This window comes from Dromiciops gliroides, chromosome 6 (genome assembly GCF_019393635.1).
Source record: "Dromiciops gliroides isolate mDroGli1 chromosome 6, mDroGli1.pri, whole genome shotgun sequence".
Lineage (NCBI taxonomy): Eukaryota > Metazoa > Chordata > Mammalia > Microbiotheria > Microbiotheriidae > Dromiciops > Dromiciops gliroides.
In genome coordinates this window covers 250,107,250-250,126,485 of record NC_057866.1, presented here as the reverse complement: position 1 = coordinate 250,126,485, position 19,236 = coordinate 250,107,250, and the positions used below count along the sequence as shown (strand labels likewise).

Here is a 19,236-nt window from a genome sequence, read left to right as displayed (position 1 = left end):
TCCCCTTAGAGACTACCATCCAAGGTACCATATGTATCTTGTAAGTACCTAGATATTCACAAGTCCTCTCTCATTAGAATGTGAGCTACTATAGGGCAGGAATTGGCTTTTGTTTATTTGTTTCTTTAAGTTTGGGGGGTTGGGGGGATTGTTTGTGCCTGTTACACAAAGTGTATGAGTGCATCCGTTATGATCACTTGCAGGAAGCTCATTTGAAGCAACTATTTCCTTTCTGAGAACCACATACAGAAGCAAGGAAAATGCAGAAGAAACAGAGTAGATGCTGAGAAAGAAGTGGGTGTGCATTCGAAAGACACTAATCAGCTATGGCTCTCTCTGCCTCTTTTCCTGCTGGGTTACATAAGCCTCTGGATGGGAAAGGAGCCTCTAGTTATCTATCCCCACCTGGGCAGCCATGTGGCCTAGGAACATGAGGTTCTGTTCTTTGCTTCTGCATTTACACTTTCCTTCTCTTCTGTGAAAGACTATCAGACTAGCCCACAAGCCTGTGAGCTTCAAAAGGCTAGGTAAAGAAACCACCAGACCTGGGAGCTGCAAGCCATGTCAGCTTCTGATGACAACTAAACCTCATGAGATTCAAAATCCCGAATAACCTGCTCAACCCAACATAGCAATGCATCAAAGGCAGCCAAGGGGAACTGACAACAACTCATCCCTCAGCTGTGCTGCACTGAGAAGTGAACTTGGTAGGGTTAAACGTTTAAAGAAGCTACTTTAAAAAAAAAATATTTATTTATTGTGAGACAATGAGGGTTAAGTGACTTGCCCAGGGTCACACAGCTACTAAGTGTCAAGTTTCTGAGGTTGGATTTGAACTCAGGTCCTCCTGAATCCAGGGCCAGTGCTTTATCCACTGTGCCACCTCGCTGCCCTTATAAAAGCTACTTTTAAGTTTGACTCCATTCTCCCCAGGGATCAAGGTGGTATGTGGGAGTATGCCACCAAGTTTGGGGGAGGAAATTTTGTAATTCTGTTCTTGCTCTCTTCTCAGTAAATACCCCTTTTTAAAAGCTGATTGATGGGGGGCGGCTAGGTGGCACAGTGGATAAAGCACCGGCCATGGATTCAGGAGTACCTGAGTTCAAATCCGACCTCAGACACTTGACACTTACTAGCTGTGTGACCCTGGGCAAGTCACTTAACCCCCATTGCCCCGCAAAAAAAAAAAAAAAAAAAAGGCTGACTGATGTTATTTGGTTAAATTACACAGAGATGTTAACCACTGTTGAATGATATTAGAGAGAAGACATTAGAATGAAGACTTGAGCCAATAACATTAGAAAGATACTTGCGTCCCTTCAAGGGTACCCCTAGAATCTTGAAGGTAAGACACTTTGCTCTGGGAATCCAACCTAACAGTGTATATTTGATTTGAAAGAGTTAAGTTCAGAGTCTCTTAGCATAGTGCCTGGAATAATATGCGTGCTTATTAAGTATTTGTTGACTAATTGACAGATTGACTGTTCTGTGAGTTAGGCTGAGCATATTTATAGGAAGCTAGAACACTAGGCTCTTTTCCGGGAAGGAATGACTCACAAAAGAAGAGGAAAGATGTACTTTCTTGCAAGGCCACTGGACGGTAGCTTGCTTGCCCCAATCAAATGGTTTAACCTTAACAGTACACAACACAGCTTTAAAAGCAATTAACCCAGTGGCTAGGTGGCATAGCAGATAAAGCACGGCCCTGGATTCAGGAGGACCTGAGTTCAAATCTGGCCTCAGACACTAGACACTTACTAGCTGTGAGACCCTGGGCAAGTCACTTAATCCTCATTGCCAAGCCAAAGAAAAAAATAGAATAAAAGCAATTACTCCATGAATACCTCTAAGGAAGCCTAATAGTCTTTCTCCATTTTCATCAGTGAGAGAAGGGTAGAACTATGATTTCTAAAAGTGTATAAGGCTTGCATCTCAGAGACACAGTGAAACAAGAATGTTGGTAACAGTTCAAGTCAACATGTTACAAATCCATAGTATTAGTCGTGCCATGAAAATCTTCACAGGCGTAAGTACAGAAATTATTTCTTTTTAAATACCTTTATTTAGGGTTTTTTTTTTTTGGCAGGACAATAAAGGTTAAGTGACTTGCCCAGAGTCACACAGCTAGTAAGTGTCAGGTGTCTGAGACTGAATTTGAACTCAGGTCCTCCTAAATCCAGAGCCAGTGCTTTATCAGAAATTCTTTATATGCAGGGCCTACCTTTAAAACTTCAATCTGCTTTTCTATTTGAATGCAAAAGAGAGAGAACAAGATTCAGAGTCAGAAAACCTCGGTTCAAGCCCACATCACATCACCTTTTCGACCTTGGGAAAGCCTCATTTTGAGGAAGCAATGACAGCTTTGCTACAGTTCCAGTGGGTGACTTCACCATATAAGGCATAGGACAATACAAGGCCTATTCCTGGGCTCCCTCATGCCATAGACCTGACACTGGATGTTGGAAGGCTGGGGCATTGAAGGACAACTCTGACAGTCCCTAGAGAGTCAGGCAGGTCAAATCTAAAGAAAGAAGGTGCAGAGGGCTTGAAACCTGCTTCAGTGGAAGGAAATGTGTACCTAAGCAGATACCATCACCAACCTCTCAAAACAGTAGTAAAAAACAAAATTTTAAAGATAGCATTTTATGACTCTTTTGTGTTGAAAATGGATGCAGCTAGGTGGCACAGCAGATAAAGCACTGGCCCTGGATTCAGGAAGACCTGAGTTCAAATCCGGCCTCAGACTTGACACTTACTAGCTGTGTGACCGTGGGCAAGTCACTTAATCCTCATTGCCCTACCGAAAAAAAAAATTGATGCCTTAAAGAGAAACAACAAATATATTCTGTTTTAATCAAAATAAATTTAGCCTTGGAACTTAACACAAATATAGATGTGTATATGTATATATTATATATAAATACATATACATTGTATTTATCTATATGCATACATATATTATATATACATTATATGTGTGCATATGTATACATTATATCTATTTTATATACCTATAGATATATGTGGTTTGTGTATGTAGGTGTAACTCAGGCTCATCTGGGCATGCACAGTCCTCTGAATATGGAGGGACTCTGAGGGGACTTTGGGACATGCCCGGATTGCCTAACATGGGGGCCTCTGCACATGGGGAAGTGTAACTAACTTCGTTTAATTATCAGATGCTCGTGTTCTTTTCCTGCCACTATCTGCTTTTCCAGAAGATGAAGATCCCAGTTCACCCACAGCACAGATGCCATGAACTGAACCAGTGAAAAGGAAAGAACTTCTTTCCCCTGCTCTCCATCTCTTAACCTGTCTCTAAAATTTGGGCCTTGGGGTGTCTGTGTCTGTTCTGCATTATTTACCCTCAGTTTCAGGGGCTAGATGTGATCCTCACAGGACTGGGAGCTCCAGGTGACCTCAGAACCAGGATTGCTGGTGAGATGATCTAGCCAAGCAGCCTGACTCAGAAGCCCTGAGGAAGCCAGGGCATCTAGAAATGGAGCCTGAGGAGTATTTTGGACTTGGGACTGGGACTGTGCTTGACATGAATCAAGCGAGGCTATGAATCTAGTCCCCTTCCCCTCTGCAGAGACTGAATGGCATACAGGGCAGGGGAATTTTGCCTCCTATGTATTGGGGGATTCAGTTTTTATATTTGTGATTGTATCTTTTGAAGTAAATATTTCTGCATAAGAGCTCATCTGACAGTGACTAAATGGAACTGGGGGACCCCCGCCCAGTAATTGAAGGAGCAACCCTGATGAGTGCTAGAGCCGTTTACAGATAACCTTCTTGTTGTTGTTGTTGTTCAGTCGTGTCTGACTCTTCATGACACCATTTGGAGTTCTCATGGCAAAGATGCTGGAGCAGTTTGCTATTTCCTTCTCCAGCTCATTTGACAGATGAGGAACTAAGTTAAACAGGGTTAAGTGACTTGCCTGGCAGTTAGTAAATGTCTGAGGCCAGATTTGAATTCAGGAAGATGAGTCTTCTTGACTTCGGGTCCAGCACACTAGCCACTGTGTCACTTAGCTGCCCCCAAGTTCTCTTAAGGGTACCAGGGAAGCCTGGGGGAAGAGTGAAATCCAACCCACTTGGCATTCCAGGCAGTGAGAGAGACAGTAGTCAGCCAGTATGTAGACGTACGTGTATACAGATAAAGAGGTATATACAAATTCTATGAAAGCAGATCAGCACCTACCCTAAAACTTTATTGTACGGAGTTACCTGGGAAAATAAGTTGCCCAGGGTCACATACTTACTAGGGGTTGAATGCAGGTCTTCCTGACTTCTCTATCCATGATACCACATTGCCTATTATGAATATGGAATGTAAATATGGTGTGGGGGTGAGGTGGGGGGATAGATTTGGAAAAATCTCAGAGTTTGATGGTCCAGTAATTAATATTCTTTTCTTTTAAAAAAAATCAACAGTGGCATCTAGGTGTCACAGTGGAAAGAGCACCGGCCCTGGAGTCAGGAGAACCTGAGTTGAAATCTGGCCTCAGACACTTGACACTTACTAGCTGTGTGACCCTGGGCAAGTCACTTAACCCCAATTGCCTCATCCAAAAAAAAAATCAACATGTACTCTTATGTTCTGCTGTGTACACCGAAATGTTTTGCCCTTTGTTTTATATTTAAGTTAAAAATGAATAAAAACTTTACCCCAAAAAAACCCAAGATGTAGAATAACTTCTCATCTGCGTCAACATTAGTGACTCACCGTAGACCTTTCTAATGCTATAAAACAATATTCCCAAGGAGCAGTGGTAGTGTGTTTTGTTACTAATAAGCATCTCTTTCTCACCTGTCTTCTCCAAACCTAGACTGATCCTTTGCATAATTTTCCTCCAACAATCCCAAATCCCATATGGAGTACACCTTCTGGGACCATTCCAACATGCACTTGCACTGAAAGGTTGGATCCCCAGGGCAGCTAGGTGGTGCAGTAGATAGAGCACTGGCCCTGGAGTCAGGAGGACCTGAGTTCAAATCCAGCCTCAGACACTTAACACTTACTGGCTGTGTGACCCTGGGCAAGTCACTTAACCCCAATTGCCTCACTAAAAAAAAAAAAAAAAAAGGTTGGATCCCCAAAGGAGACTGAAGCTTATGTCCCATGAGTGAATCTCTGGGATTGTACTCTTACTATCATCACTCACGAGTCCTCACTAGAGTGATTTCCACAGTTCAAATCAAAATCACAATGGCTAGTTTTTTCTTGAGTATATACATAGCCCAGCAATCCTCTCTAATGCCAGAGCTCACCATCCTAGAAGCTACTTCTGCCTCTCCCTATAACCATCTGTCTGCAATGTATGTCCTTAAGCCTGACTGGAGTTTCCCTCTAATCTCTCTGCTTTAAAGTGAAGGGACCAATGGGTGAAGAGAAGAGACAAATCCCCTCACCCCAATGCTAATGCCTTCCTCAGAACTAATGAACTCTCTCTTTAGGGCATATCTATTTAAAGCTAGCAGAAAAACCTGGAAAGACTTACACGAGCTGATGCAAAGTGAAATGTACTGTGTACAAATAACAGCAATATTGTAAGATGATCTGCTGTGAATGACTTAGTTGTTTTCAGCAATGCAATGATCCAAGACAACCCTGAAGGATTTATGAAAAATGCAATCCATCTACAGAGAAGGAACTGATGGCACCTGAACACAGATGGAAGAATATTTTGTTGTTAGTTCCTTTTTCTAAAGTTTTTTTTGCTTGCTATGTTTTGCACGACTGCACATGTATAACTTTTATTAAATTGCTTGAGTTCTTAAGGGGGGATAGGGAGGAAGGATGAAAATTTGGAATATAAAGTTTTTAAAAATCGATGTTACAATTGGTTTTTACATGTAAGGTGGGGGAAATTCTAAATCAATCAATCAATTCATTAAAAATAAATTAATTAAATAAAGCCCTTCAAAGGAGTGTTCAGTTTTGGCTTTACAATGAGACTGCTTTTTAAAATTCTATCAGAGAAAAAGGTTCACACTTCATGAAGTGATTTGAACTTCATGGTGTGGCCATAACTAAATGCTGTTAGTCAACAAGCATCTATTAAGCCCATATTTAGTGCTAGATGTTGTGTCAAGGGCTGAGGACCCAAAGAAAGACAAAAGACAGTCCCTGCCATCAAGGAGCTCACTCACATTCTAATAGGGAAAAACAACATGTAAGCAACTATTCACACACAAGATTTATCTTAGTTAAATTGGAAGTAATCTCAGAGGAAGGAAGAGCTGTAGTTACTTTTTGTGACTATATCAAATGAGTTGAGGGGCAGCTAGGTGGCACAGTGGATAAAGCACCAGCCCTGGACTCAGGAGGACCTGAGTTCAAATTTGGCCTCAGACACTGTGTGACCCTAGGTAAGTCATTTAACCCTCATTACCCCCCAAAAAAATTAATTAAATTTAAATAAAATTTAAAAAATAATAATACATCAAATGATTTGAGAGGAAGGATGCAAATCACATTCCCTCTCCCTTTCACAAGATGGAACTACAATAAATATTTTTAAAATATCATATATATGTGTGTGTGTCTGTGTGTCTGTGTCTGTGTGTGTGTCTCTGTGTCTCTGTGTCTGTGTTTTGAAGGAGAGGTAATGAAGGAGACTGCAGCAAATGTATTTTTCCATTTAAGGAGAGAAGATACTATTTTCTTCTTTCTTGCACAAATGAATAGCTCCATTTCCAACCAAGAGTATGAGAAATTATTAAAGAGGAAATAATGATACTGGATAGAAAGAGATATTTACTTTGATTTGTTTATTTCTCATTTTGTTGAATGACCTCTGTCCTTTAATGTCTGTTTAGTGTTCTAATGACATGGCAATGATGAAAAATAAAGAGAGGTGAGAAATCATTACATTTTCACATTTTTGCTATTCCACTGAAACTCCTTCAACTGAAAAGGTGACCCAGAGATCTAACAGGAACAGAAAGGGAGGATGAGTATGATCGCACCGAGAAATATCACAAGTTGTCTTTTATTGCTCATCATCAAGGTAAGCTTTTGGATTAGCTTACAAAACAACAAAATGATGAGTTTCTATCAAAGACAACATATACCTTTAAACTTTACATGAAATTTAAATGAGCAGAGATGGCCAAATTCATCTTGCTACTTATGTTCCTAAAAGATATGCTGACATAAGAAATCTGATGGAGCTTTCTTGTATTAAAAAAAAATATATGCACACAGGACACTATGGTATCCTTGATCAACCAACAGTTTCTTTTAACCCTGCAAAGTACTGAGTACTCTACAAAACCATTAAATGATAATGGCTTCAGACATGCCGGAGAAGGACAGAGGAAAATATGCTAAATCCTCTGGGATCTACACCCAAACATCTCCTTCCAGCCAACATACATGCACACCTCTCGGTAACAGAAACATAGTGTCAAGTGCAAACACCAAGTGAAAGGAAGCTGAAATTTTCCATCATAAACATTTTCTTGCTCCCCAGCAGGATTTTTGTTCCTGGGACTGATTAAAAATTTTGCAAGAAGACTGGCCAATTAGACCTGTTCCACAACAAGAAGATGGAGGGATGCAATATTAAGAAAGAATGACAGCTTTTTAGCACCTTTTCTAAGTCACATACCAACCACCTTTGTCATCTGCTTTTCAATTCCCAGTATGGAGCAGGGAAAAAAAAACACCTCAGTTGCTCAGGGTGACGAAATGAGTCAGTATTTATGCCAGTTATATAAACATAATTAAAGTGCACAGGATGTATACTAGAGACAGCCAAATTGCTGCACATGACCCCCCAAAGTCCTGGAAAATGCCAAGGTGGAACCACGATCCTGTGCACTCACTTTTCTTCTGTTCTCACTCTAAAACAGGGCTTCTTAACCTTTGTAGGTGTCATGGACCCCTCTGGCAGTCATTCTGCTGAAACCTTAGGAACCTTTCTCAGAACAATTGTTTTTAAATGCATAAAATAAAATACAAGTGATTACAGAGAGAACTAGTTAGACTTCAATCTAAATATCAAAATCGTTTTTATACAAGTTCACAGACTCCAGGTTAAGAACCTCTGCTTTGATGCACATAAATTTCCCTGAGTCAGAATGATAACAATTTAAACCATTCCAGGGAGTATTGGATGGGACCCTTATTTCTTATCCTGTTGAGTTTGGTAATGTCTCTACCCTAATTCTCAGGATTCTGTAACTAGCAGAGTTGGTTGAAAGTGGAGAGGATAAATGAAACCATGAATTGACAATGTCTATCTAGTATATTTTCTTTAAAACATTCCCCTTTTCCCATCTGGTTGAAATCTGACCTCCAAAACTACTTTTTTTTTTAAATGCCTGTTTGCAATGTTTTTCTCAAAGTTAGAGTCAACAAATCAGACAGGAAAGGCTGCAATGAAGAAGCAACGAGCCTCTGCTGGAAAAGTCCTTGTAAATTACTGGGACCTAGGAAGATATCTATCCATAAAAGAGAAAAGCAAAAAGTCCCAACCCTCATTCTTTTGATATGAAAGGAAGAGAAACTTTGAAAAAAATCTAATTCTTTTCTGATTTATGTAATCTTTATTGGCTAAAGGGTTTCCAAAATGTGTGTATGTGTATATATGTGTGTGTATGTATTATATGTGTGTATATAAATACATATGGGTATGCATATACATATATATTACTGCAGTCACAAATAACTGTTGGATCCTGACAAATATACTGCAATCCTCACTACCGCTGAGTTTATATTTGAGTGGGTAGTGGGGTTGTTTTGCTTTTCTAACGGGATCTGATCTTTCTAAGGGTCATGCCATTCTAATGCATAATTAAAGAAACATTGTAATGAAGAATGCATCTTGCTGTCCTGAAAAATCATTGGCTTCAATGAATCCCTTACCTGTGTACCTGAAATTGCAGTGACTCTGATTATCCCGTAATGGAGTCTCTCCCATCTCCCTTCTCTCCTCTGCCCAAATCTGTCCCAGAATCTCTATACAAGGACAATACCATTACTTTCCAGCAACCAAGTAGGAGAGAGACAGAGAGATTGGGGAGAAATGCAATGGAGACCTGGTGCTAGATCACAGACAAATATATATATGAATGTTTATGTATGTCTATATATGGTTAACATTTATCTTCTTACTATATAGATGCATTAAATACAGTGCATATATGGAAGGATTTAAGTTATGTTATCCCAGGAAATATATGGTAAATGTTGTTTAAAGCCGTTGTTTTATTTACTAAAAATATGCGTGAATTTCAGAGAGAAGGCTGAGCATCACCCTACTATATCCATGCACCAGTTATTTCAGCTCAATCAGTCCTTCCTTTCCTGTCACAGAAAGAAGGCCTTCCGCTTCTCCTCCCTCCTTACCCCTCTCTCCTTACCCCAAAGAGAAATGCTTAAATACACCCAAGTCTAGGAAAAGATGCTTCTCTGACCCTGGATTGTCCCAACTTGCTGTCTTGTTGCATCCCCAATATTTTACCTCATTATCTCAGTTTTCCCCCACCCCAGCTTCTCCTCCAACCCACCTACCTACCAGCAGTAATAAGCAGTTATCATTCCATCTTGCAAAGACACACACACACACACACACACACACACACACACACACACCACACACCACACACCTCACCACCGCCAACAACAACAGCAGCAGCAGCAGCACTAACTAACCATCAGGACCCCAAATGAGCAGTCACCTACCATGCCGTGCCTGAGAATTAAGATCCTGGTCCAGCAGTGTTTGCATCAAGGGGCTCCCTATTTGCTTCTCATAAGCACATTCCAAATTGGAATGGGGAAGAGCTTCTTTGGGGGAGGGGGAATTATTTAGAATGATTTAAAAAAAAAAAGGTAATTTCCAGATACAGTCTTAAAATTCTTCAGGCCCCAGAAATTGGAGGTCAAAAGGGCTTCAAGGAATTTGCAACCAAAAAAAAAAAAAAAGGAAAACGGAAAAAGAAAAAAATAAGCTTATAACAAGTATCACCCTTAAAATCAAAATAAAGGGAGGGGGAGGGAGGGGGAAAAAAAAGGAAGAGTGGTTGCTGAATCACCCTCTTTCACTGCCTGGAAACCATTGTGCAGCGTGATGCTGCCTGTACCATTGTGGAACCTACCAGAGGCAAGAAACAGAAGGCTTGGGGAATGGGGTTGCTATGGCAACTGAAAGGAGCACATGTGACGTCAAAGCTCATAGAGGTCTCAGGAGGGATTGGGGGGCGGGAAGAGGAGGGGGAAGAGAGAGAGAGAGCCAGAGAAAGAAAGAAAAAAATAAAAGGTCTGATCTATGGCTACAGCTACTGTATTTTCTAGTGGACACTATGGACCGAAGCCAGCAGAAAATGCAAAGACACAATTTCTGTGGCAAAAAACACCAGCCATTCTGAAAGCAGGTTTTCTGGTTTGCACAATTTGGTCATATGCCTCCCTCCATGCAGCTCGCTCTCTCTCTCTCTCTCTCTCTCTCTCTCTCTCTCTCTCTCTCTCTCTCTCTCTCTCTCTCTCTCTCTCCCTCCTCTCCATTTGCATCGCCTTTCCACTCCTCAGGGTAATGAAGGATAAACAGAGAGAGACCAGTGCACCATTTAAAAACCACATTCCATCTTTATTCCTCCACTCATTCAGCTGATCACAAAGAACAGGGAGGGGGGCACTCTCTGTCCTAAAAGGTGCAGATAAGCAAAGCCTTCCAACAACCCCAGCCCAGGTGCCATCTTCCAAGCCACGGCTTGGAACAAGGGGGTGGGGTGGGGAGGTGGCCCTATGTTTCTTATTCCTCTTTCAAAAATATATTGTTCTTGTGCCCTGCTTCCAAACTTGATGCTTGGTGCATGGGCAGAAATGACTGACATTTGAGCTACTGGATACTGATTCCGTTTTCAGAGGCTCCTCTGAGATGTAAACAATAAAAGGAGTTCACCTTGCCAGTGTTCTACTACTTGTCCTGGCCTTTAGGTGAGTGGAAACACCGACTGGCTGCAGCAGTCATACACTCACTTCTTTTTCCTTTTCCTTTTTTTTTTTTCTGGGGTGGGGAGGAGGGGAAGGGGGTGGACAAGGAGACAGGATCTTTGATCTCATTGGTGTAGAAAACTCTGAGGGAGGAAACTCCCTTCAACTGATGCCCCTCTGCACCTGCTCTGCAGCTGGAATGCCCCAAGTACATCTAATAACCATGAAAAGGGTTATCTCTTGCAATATTAGCAGCTGAAGTTATTTGTTATTATTTATTAATAACAACAATAATAATGGAGTTCATATAGCTGTTTAAGGCTTGCCAGGCACTTCACAGATATTATCTCACTTTATCCTCACAACAACCCTGGGAAATAGCTGCTATTAATTGTTGTTATTTTGTTAATTTATTATGATTTTTAATGTTTATTTTATTTATTACTGTTATTTTGACTCTTATAAATACCTGAATTAACTACAAAGGACATATGAAGGATGATACTATCTGCATCCAGAGGAAGAATTGATAAATGGAAGTATGCATAGAATGGTTTTACATATATATGTACACATATATACATATATATACATATATATATATACACACATACATACACATGTATTTGTGTCTAATAGTAGCTACCTATAGGGAAGGGAACAGGGTGGGGAAAAAAGGTAAAAAGTTGACATGCTATTATTATAATATCCATTATTTTTAAGTTTTTATTTTTTTTTGTCAGGGCAATGAGGGTTAAGTGACTTGCCTAGGGTCACATAGCCAGTAAGTTTCTGGGACTGGACTTGAATTCAAGTCTTCCTGATTCCAGGTCCAGTGTGTTATCCACTTTGCCAACTAGCCTCCTCAAAAATGTTTATATTTTCATAATCATTCTAATAAAAATATGAGATTAGGGGGCAGCTGGGTGGATAAAGCACCAGTCCTGGATTCAGGAGAACTTGAGTTCAAATCTGACCTCAGACACTTGACACTTACTAGCTGTGTGACCCTGGGCAAGTGACTTAACCCTCATTGCCCAGCAAAAAAAAAGAGAGAGAGAGATTTTTCCTCCACCCCATTAGTTTCTTTATTAGGTATGAATTTCTTTAAGTGGATCAAGAAATAAAGCCATATAGTTGGTTGGCTGAGAGGAACACTTAACATGCATTGACACTACAGCTAGGTCCCAATTAGTGCAAATAATGAATCCCCTAAAGTGGTTGCATTATTAGAATTTATACAGCAGTCCATCTATAAGCTTAGTTGAGAGAGGTCCAGCTCACTGTTGGAAAATTTAATTTCTGGAGTTAAAGATTACAATTTGAGGGGCAGCTAGATGGCGCAGTGGATAGAGCACTGGCCTTGGATTCAGGAGGACCTGAGTTCAAATCCGGATTCAGACCCTTGACACTTACTAGCTGTGTGATCCTGGGCAAGTCACTTAACCCCAATTGCCTTACCAAAAAAAAAAAAATTACAGTTTGAGTCAATTAAGAGAAAATTACTTTTGAGGGGAAGAGAGAGTTTTTCCCTGCTTACACACACACACACACACACACACACACACACACACACACACACACACCCCTTTCATTTACCATGCATGTAATCTGAGAAGAGAGACTAATAGTAGATCATTCATTCAACCCCAAGAGAGATACATCAAGAACAAATACTACCGCCTCAAAAAATACAGATATAGTTCAGTACAGAAAGCTAGTTATTAGAGGAAGGAATCAACTTCAAAGTGCTTGGCTCCCTGAACAATAAAAGAATGCTATATATGGACTCAAGAATGGACTATGAGGGGCAGCTAGGTGGCGCAGTGGATAGAGCACCAGCCCTGGAGTCAAGAGGACCTGAGCTCAAATCTGGGCTCAGACACTTAACACTTACTAGCTGTGTGACCCTGGGCAAGTCACTTAACCCCAATTGCCTCACTAAAAAAAAAAAAGAAAAAAGAATGGACTTTGAGTTGGGAATGCTGTTTATGTTCTCTAAATGTGTGACTTGCTACCATTGTATTAGAAATTTAAGCCCATGATTTCACTGGATTTTGTACATACTTGTGGAAGAGTATGCCTCACACTTTATAGGGATTTTTTTTTTTGGTGGCATAAGTTCTGGTCAAAATTGCTTTCAGAATAATATTAAGATGGTATTTGCCTATGAAAATACATCTCTGGGGCAGCAAGGTGGTGCAGTGGATAAAGCAACGGCCCTGGATTCAGGAGTACCTGAGTTCAAATCCAGCCTCAGACACTTGACACTTACTAGCTGTGTGACCCTGGGCAAGTCACTTAACCCTCATTACCCTGCCCCCCCCAAAAAGAAAGAAAATACATCTCCTTCTTCCAACTACATATTTGTGTATGACTATATTTTTTTCTTATACTTCAACCAAAATAATATATAGCAACAGCCTGAATACAGAAGTAGGTAAGAGAATCCAGCTGTCTTCAATTAAGCCAAACATTAAAGGGATTTGCAAAAATATGTGAAACAATCCATTCTTCTTACTAAAGTTTTCTGTTTTGGAAAATAGTTTATTTTTTGTTGAAATATTATTTATATTATCTACATTACATGTTATTTATGTCAACATATAAGTTCATTTTATTTTAATTATTTTTTTTAATTTATCAGTTTTGATTTCTATGGTAAGTAATAGAATCAACATAATCAAAAGTTCTTTGATGTCCTCAATAATTTTTAAGGTGTAAAAGGATCCTGAGACCACATGGGTCTCCAATGTGTTTCCCCCAACCAGCTAACATGTCCCCAATGTCAATTGATCAATTATCATCACTTAGCTTTACAAAAGGATTTTGCTGAGAAAATGTAGCAAGAATTGATATATAACATCATCTCATCCAAACAAGGCTGTACTCTCTTATCTACATCACTACTTGGTCCCTGGAGAGACTAGTGGTTGTTATAAAACACTCATTCCATCCAGTTTGTTCCATTTCTGAGGCTTACAGGGTGAGATGTCTCAACTGCAAGGTCAATTTGCTTCTGGGCTGAGTCAAGCGAGTGCCTCCTCACACTTGACTGCTGCTCCTATTACTTCCAATCATTGAAGGAACCTTTGGTGGCTCTTTCAAACTTTGGAAGCTCACAAGATCATAACCCAACATACTAGATAGAGGCCTTCCTTCAGGTCCTTTCCACCGATACCAGATACATTCAGCCTGTTGATCTCACTATGCCAACACCCAACTTTCTTTTCTAAAAGTCGCTTCTTGCTGCTATCCATTCTCCTGCCCTTTGGGTCACCTACAACTGTGGTTCTTATAGGGATTGTGGTATTCTCTGATTCACAGGCCTACCAGTTAGAAATATAGAGTTTTCTTCAGGGGGCAGCTAGGTGGCGCAGTGGCTCTGGATTCAGAAGGACTTGAGCTCAAATCCAACCTCAGACACTTGACACTAGCTGTGTGACCCTGGGTAAGTCACTTAACCCTCATTGCCCCACAAAACAAACTAGTTTACGAACAAACAAAAGAAATATAACGTTTTCTTTCCATCAAAAAGTAACTTGGAATTGTTCAGATAATCATAATACTAGGCATTTAGGTAGCATTTTAAGGGTTGAAAAGTGGTTTACAAACTGATGCTGACTGAGAGGAGCAGAACCAGGAGAACATTGTTCACAGTAATAGCAACATTGTGTGATGAACAATGGTGATAGACTTGGCTCTTTTTAGCAACGCAGTGGTCCAAAACAATTTCAAAAAACTTCATGATAGAAAATGATCTCAACATCCAGAAAAAAGAACTGTGGTTTATGAATGCAGATTGAATGATACTTTTTCTACTTTGGGGCTGGGTTTTTTTCCCTTTTTTTTTGAGGTTTTTCCCTTGTGTTCTGACTCTTCTTTCACAATATGACTAATGCAGAAATATGTTTAATGTGATTGCACATATATAACTTATATTAGATTGCTTTCTGTCTTGAAGAGAAGGGAGGGAAGGGAGGGTGGGAGAAAATTTTGGAACTAAAAATCCTCTGAAAACAAATGTTGAAAACTATCCTTACATGTAACTGGAAAATAATAAAATACTGAACTATCAAAAAAAGAAAAGAAAAGAAAAGTGGTTTACAAATATTATCTCATTTGAACTTCACAGACACCCTGGGAAAGGGGCACTAATTATTATCTCCATTTTACAGATGAGGAAACTGAGGCACAGTGAAGTTAATTGACTTGCCCAAGGTCACATAGCTAGTAAGTGTTTGAGGTTAGACTAGACTAACTGACTTCAAGTTCTATATTCAATTCATTATAATTTCCCAAGTCCAGCCCAGTCCCCTCTCCTATTGAATTCTGAGTCAAATTGATTATCCATTTTTAGTGCCTATCCAGGACATATATTTTTGTTTTTTTAGTGAGGCAATTAGGGTTAAGTGACTTGCCCAGGGTCACACAGCTAGTAAGTGTTAAGTGTGTGAGGCCAGATTTGAACTCAGGTACTCCTGACTCCAGGGCCGGTGTTCTATCCACTGTGCCACCTAGCTGCCCCCAGGATATATATGTTGATGGATATACCCAATGGGCTATTCTTCCAATTACTGGTCAATAGGCATTCCTATGAAAAAGAATATTGGCCTAGAAGTCAGTAGGCCTGATTTCTTAGTTCCAACACTGTCATTGGTTAGCAATTAAACTTTTTTTTTTAATTGTCACTTTTCACTTACATCTGATTCTTTGTGATCCCATTTGGGGTTTCTTGGCAGAGATACTGGAGTGGTTTGCCATTCCCTTCTCCAGCTCATTTTACACATGCAGAAACTGAGGCAAACAGGGTTAACTGACTTGCCCAGGTTCACACAGCAAGTAAATGACTTGGGTCAAATTTGAACTCATGAAGATGATTTTTCCTGACTCCAGGCCTGAGGCTCTGTGCACTATGGCGCCACCTAGCTGCCCAGTGAAGTTATTTAACCTCTCCCAATTTCAGTTTATTCATTAATACAATGGGGGCATCGAAGCAGATGATATCTGCACTTCCCTCCTGTTCTAATGTTCTGTACTTCTTTGACACAGCTAGTAATAATTATCTTCTCAAAGTTGTTGAGTATAATTATAGGATATAGATCTAGAAAGGAGCTTTGCCACCATTGTGCCCAACACACTCTGCGGTGCATAGTGGGAGGTAATGGTTCAGATGAAGAGTGATGTCAACCCACAGGAATAGACATTAACGAAATGTTATTACAACTTAGAAGAGAAAAGAACATGTGCCAACTAGACAAAAATGTAGCCCCTTATCAGTAAGGAGACTCACCGGAAGTATAGTTCTTCCCATGCAGAAGGAGGGATTGAAAGCGGATGGAAGGGGGAGTCTGTGGGATGAGGCAGAGGACAGGGAGAGACCCCATTCATCACAGCTCCACAGACAAGATGACAGCAGCCAGCCAACTGTGAAGGAAGGGCACCTTAAATATAATACTGAATGATCTACCAAGACAGAAGTTTTTACTTTCCCTTTCACCATTACCGGTAAATTGATTAACTTTTCACTTCTTCACCAATGACTAGGGAACTGGAAACTCTTACCCTTAAATCTTGTTTATTTGCTGTCTATACTTTTGTAATAGATTTTGTCTCCAGATAAAGATATGGTGATTTTTATTGCATCCTGGGTGTTTGCTAAAGAGAAATCGATCACGCAATTGGCGGACAAACAGGGACTCATAGCCCTAAACTAATAAGCCTAAAGCCTATATTTAAGAATTGAAGTATGTTCTCTCTCTTTCTCTTTCCTCCCTTCTCTCCTCTCTTTCTTTCTCTGCCTCTCCTTCTCTTTCCCCTTTCTCTCTTCCTCTCCTTTCGCAGTCTCTGTCTCTGTCTCTGTCTCTCTGTCTCTGTCTCTCTCTCTCTCTGTGTCTCTCTCTCTCTCTTTCTCCCTCCCTTCCTCCTCAAAGGGGAACATTTCACGCTACCACCTAGAAATAATCATTAAAAATACAACTGTTTTCTGTCGTAAGTACATGGACCTCAAATTGCAAGTGTCCTTAAGAGAATTAACTTGTGGTTGAAAGGAAGCCGATACTCAAGGAACCAGTATCAAGAAACAATCTCAGGGGGCAGTTAGGTGGCTCAGTGGATAAAGCACCAGCCCTGGAATCAGGAGGGCCTGAATTCAAATCCAGCCTCAGACACTTGACAATTGCTAGCTGTGTGACCTTGGACAAGTCATTTAACCCTCATTGCCCCACACCCAAAAGAAAAAAAAAACACAAAGGAACAATCTCTGATATCAGATCCCAGTTGTTTAGTGAAGAATTGAAGTAAGCTGAAAAAGTTTTGAGGGAAAACTTTCAATATTTAGGGAATATTGGAAAAACCTGACAATCAGAAAAGTCTACATGTATCTTAGCTGAAGAAAAAAATAGGAAAGTGAGTTAAGTCTGGGGACTATTTCTTAGAGAAATAAAACAAGCAATGAACTTGATGCAAAAGAGCTATTGAAAGGTGCTCTAAAGGAAACTTTAACACCAGCTCAAGAATACTGAAGTCTGGGAGAGGAGAAACCAAGATAGCAGAGTAGCAGGAAAAAGTAAGTCTGAACTCCCCCACCATATTTCCTTCACAAAGATCTGGAAAACTCATCATACTGAATTCTGATTGGGAAATTTGAGAAAAAGTCACAGTGAGTCATTTTATCATCCCAGGTCAGTACAGGGATGCAGACAGAGAGGTCCAGAGACACTACTCAGCTCTGGGTCAGAAATCCAAGGCAGACTAAGGAAGGTACCTGTAACTCAGGATGGTCAAAAGTGAGCTGATTCTTCTAACTCCCAGGGACAGAAAGAGGGCCAAGACTGGACACTAGGGCAGAAAGCCAAGTATAAAAAGTTAAGCATGATAGCCCCCCAAAAAGGAGAATAAAAACAGGGAAAGAAAACTAAAATCAATATCCCTAACGAATATTAATGCAAAATTATTTAATATTAGTAAGGAGACTTAAGCAATATGTCACAAAGATTATATACTATGACCATGCTAGATTTGTGCAAAAATTGCAAAATTAGGAAAACTATAAACATAACTATACTAATATCAAAAAACAACAAAAGTCACATGGTATTAATGGGTACAGAAAAAGCTTTTGACTAGAAATTACATCATTCCTGTTAAAAGCAAAGGAATAGGGGCATCTAGGTGGCGCAGTGGATAGAGCACCAGCCCAGGATTCAGGAGTACATGAGTTCAAATCCAGCCTCAGACATTTGACACTTACTAGCTGTGACCCTGGGCAAGTCACTTAACCCCCCATTGCCCCACAAAAATATATATATATATATATAAAGAGTGACATCACAAATTAGAAGAACATGGGGAAAAAATACCTGTCAGATCAACAGATATGAGGCAAGTTCATGACCAAACAAGAGATAGTAAAGTTCATAGGACAATTTTCATCACATAAAGTTAAACTGTTTATGCCCAAGCAAAACAAATGCAGGTAAAAGTAGAAATGAAGCATGAAATTTGGGGCGGGGTGGGGGGAATCTTTGCAGAAAGTTTTTCTGATAAAGGTCTCATGTCTAAGATCTATAGAGAACTGGGTCAAATTTATAAGAATAAGTCATTCCTCAATTGATAAATTATCAAAGAATAGGAATGAGCAATTTTCAGAGGAAGAAATCCAAGCTATCGATAACTACATGAAAAAATGTTCTAAATAACTAATAACTAAAGTACAAATTAAAACAACTCTGACACACTACTTTATACTCATCAGATTTGCAAAGTTGACCCCAAAAAAAGAAAATGCAAATGCCAGATGAGCTAAAGGAAAACAGGTACAATAAAGCAGTGAAGTGGCACAATGGATAGAGTGCTAGCTCTGGAGTCATCCCAATTTATTTAGCCATTACCTAATGAATGAGCTCTGGCATTTTTAGTATAGTGACTTGAAGGGGCAGCTAAGTGGCCAGGGGATAGGGCACTGGCCTTGAAGTCAAGAGGACCTGAGTTCAAATCTCACCTCAGACATGTACTAGCAGTATGACCCTGGCCAAGTCACTTAACTCCAATTACCTTAAACATCCAAGACCATCTCCAGTTGTCCTGATGTCTATCTTGCCACTGGACCCAGATGGCTCTGGAGGAGACAATGAGGTTGGTGCCTTTGCACAGCCTTACCTCACCTAAATCCAATTCACTGCAAGTCATGACATCACCCTATGTCATGGTCCTCTTTGAGAATGAAGGACAGGGTGGGCAGCTAGGTGGCACAGTGGATAGAGCACCGGCCCTGGAGTCAGGAG

The 19,236-nt window shown here is 40.2% G+C and overlaps 1 protein-coding gene across 6 annotated transcripts in view; it reads right to left on the bottom strand.

Moving 5' to 3' along the window:
• Positions 1 to 10,143, bottom strand: part of MAPK10 (mitogen-activated protein kinase 10) — a 162,715-nt gene extending 152,572 nt beyond the window's left edge. For 4 of the 6 annotated variants that reach the window (XM_043969848.1, XM_043969845.1, XM_043969849.1 and 1 more), the window contains exon 1: positions 9,701 to 10,143. The gene's annotated coding sequence lies outside the window, so the exon portion shown is untranslated. Of the gene's footprint in view, positions 1 to 8,881; positions 8,975 to 9,700 lie in introns of all 6 variants that reach the window. The other 2 variants (XM_043969846.1, XM_043969850.1) reach the window with 2 other exon arrangements.
• Positions 10,144 to 19,236: the final 9,093 nt, after the last annotated feature.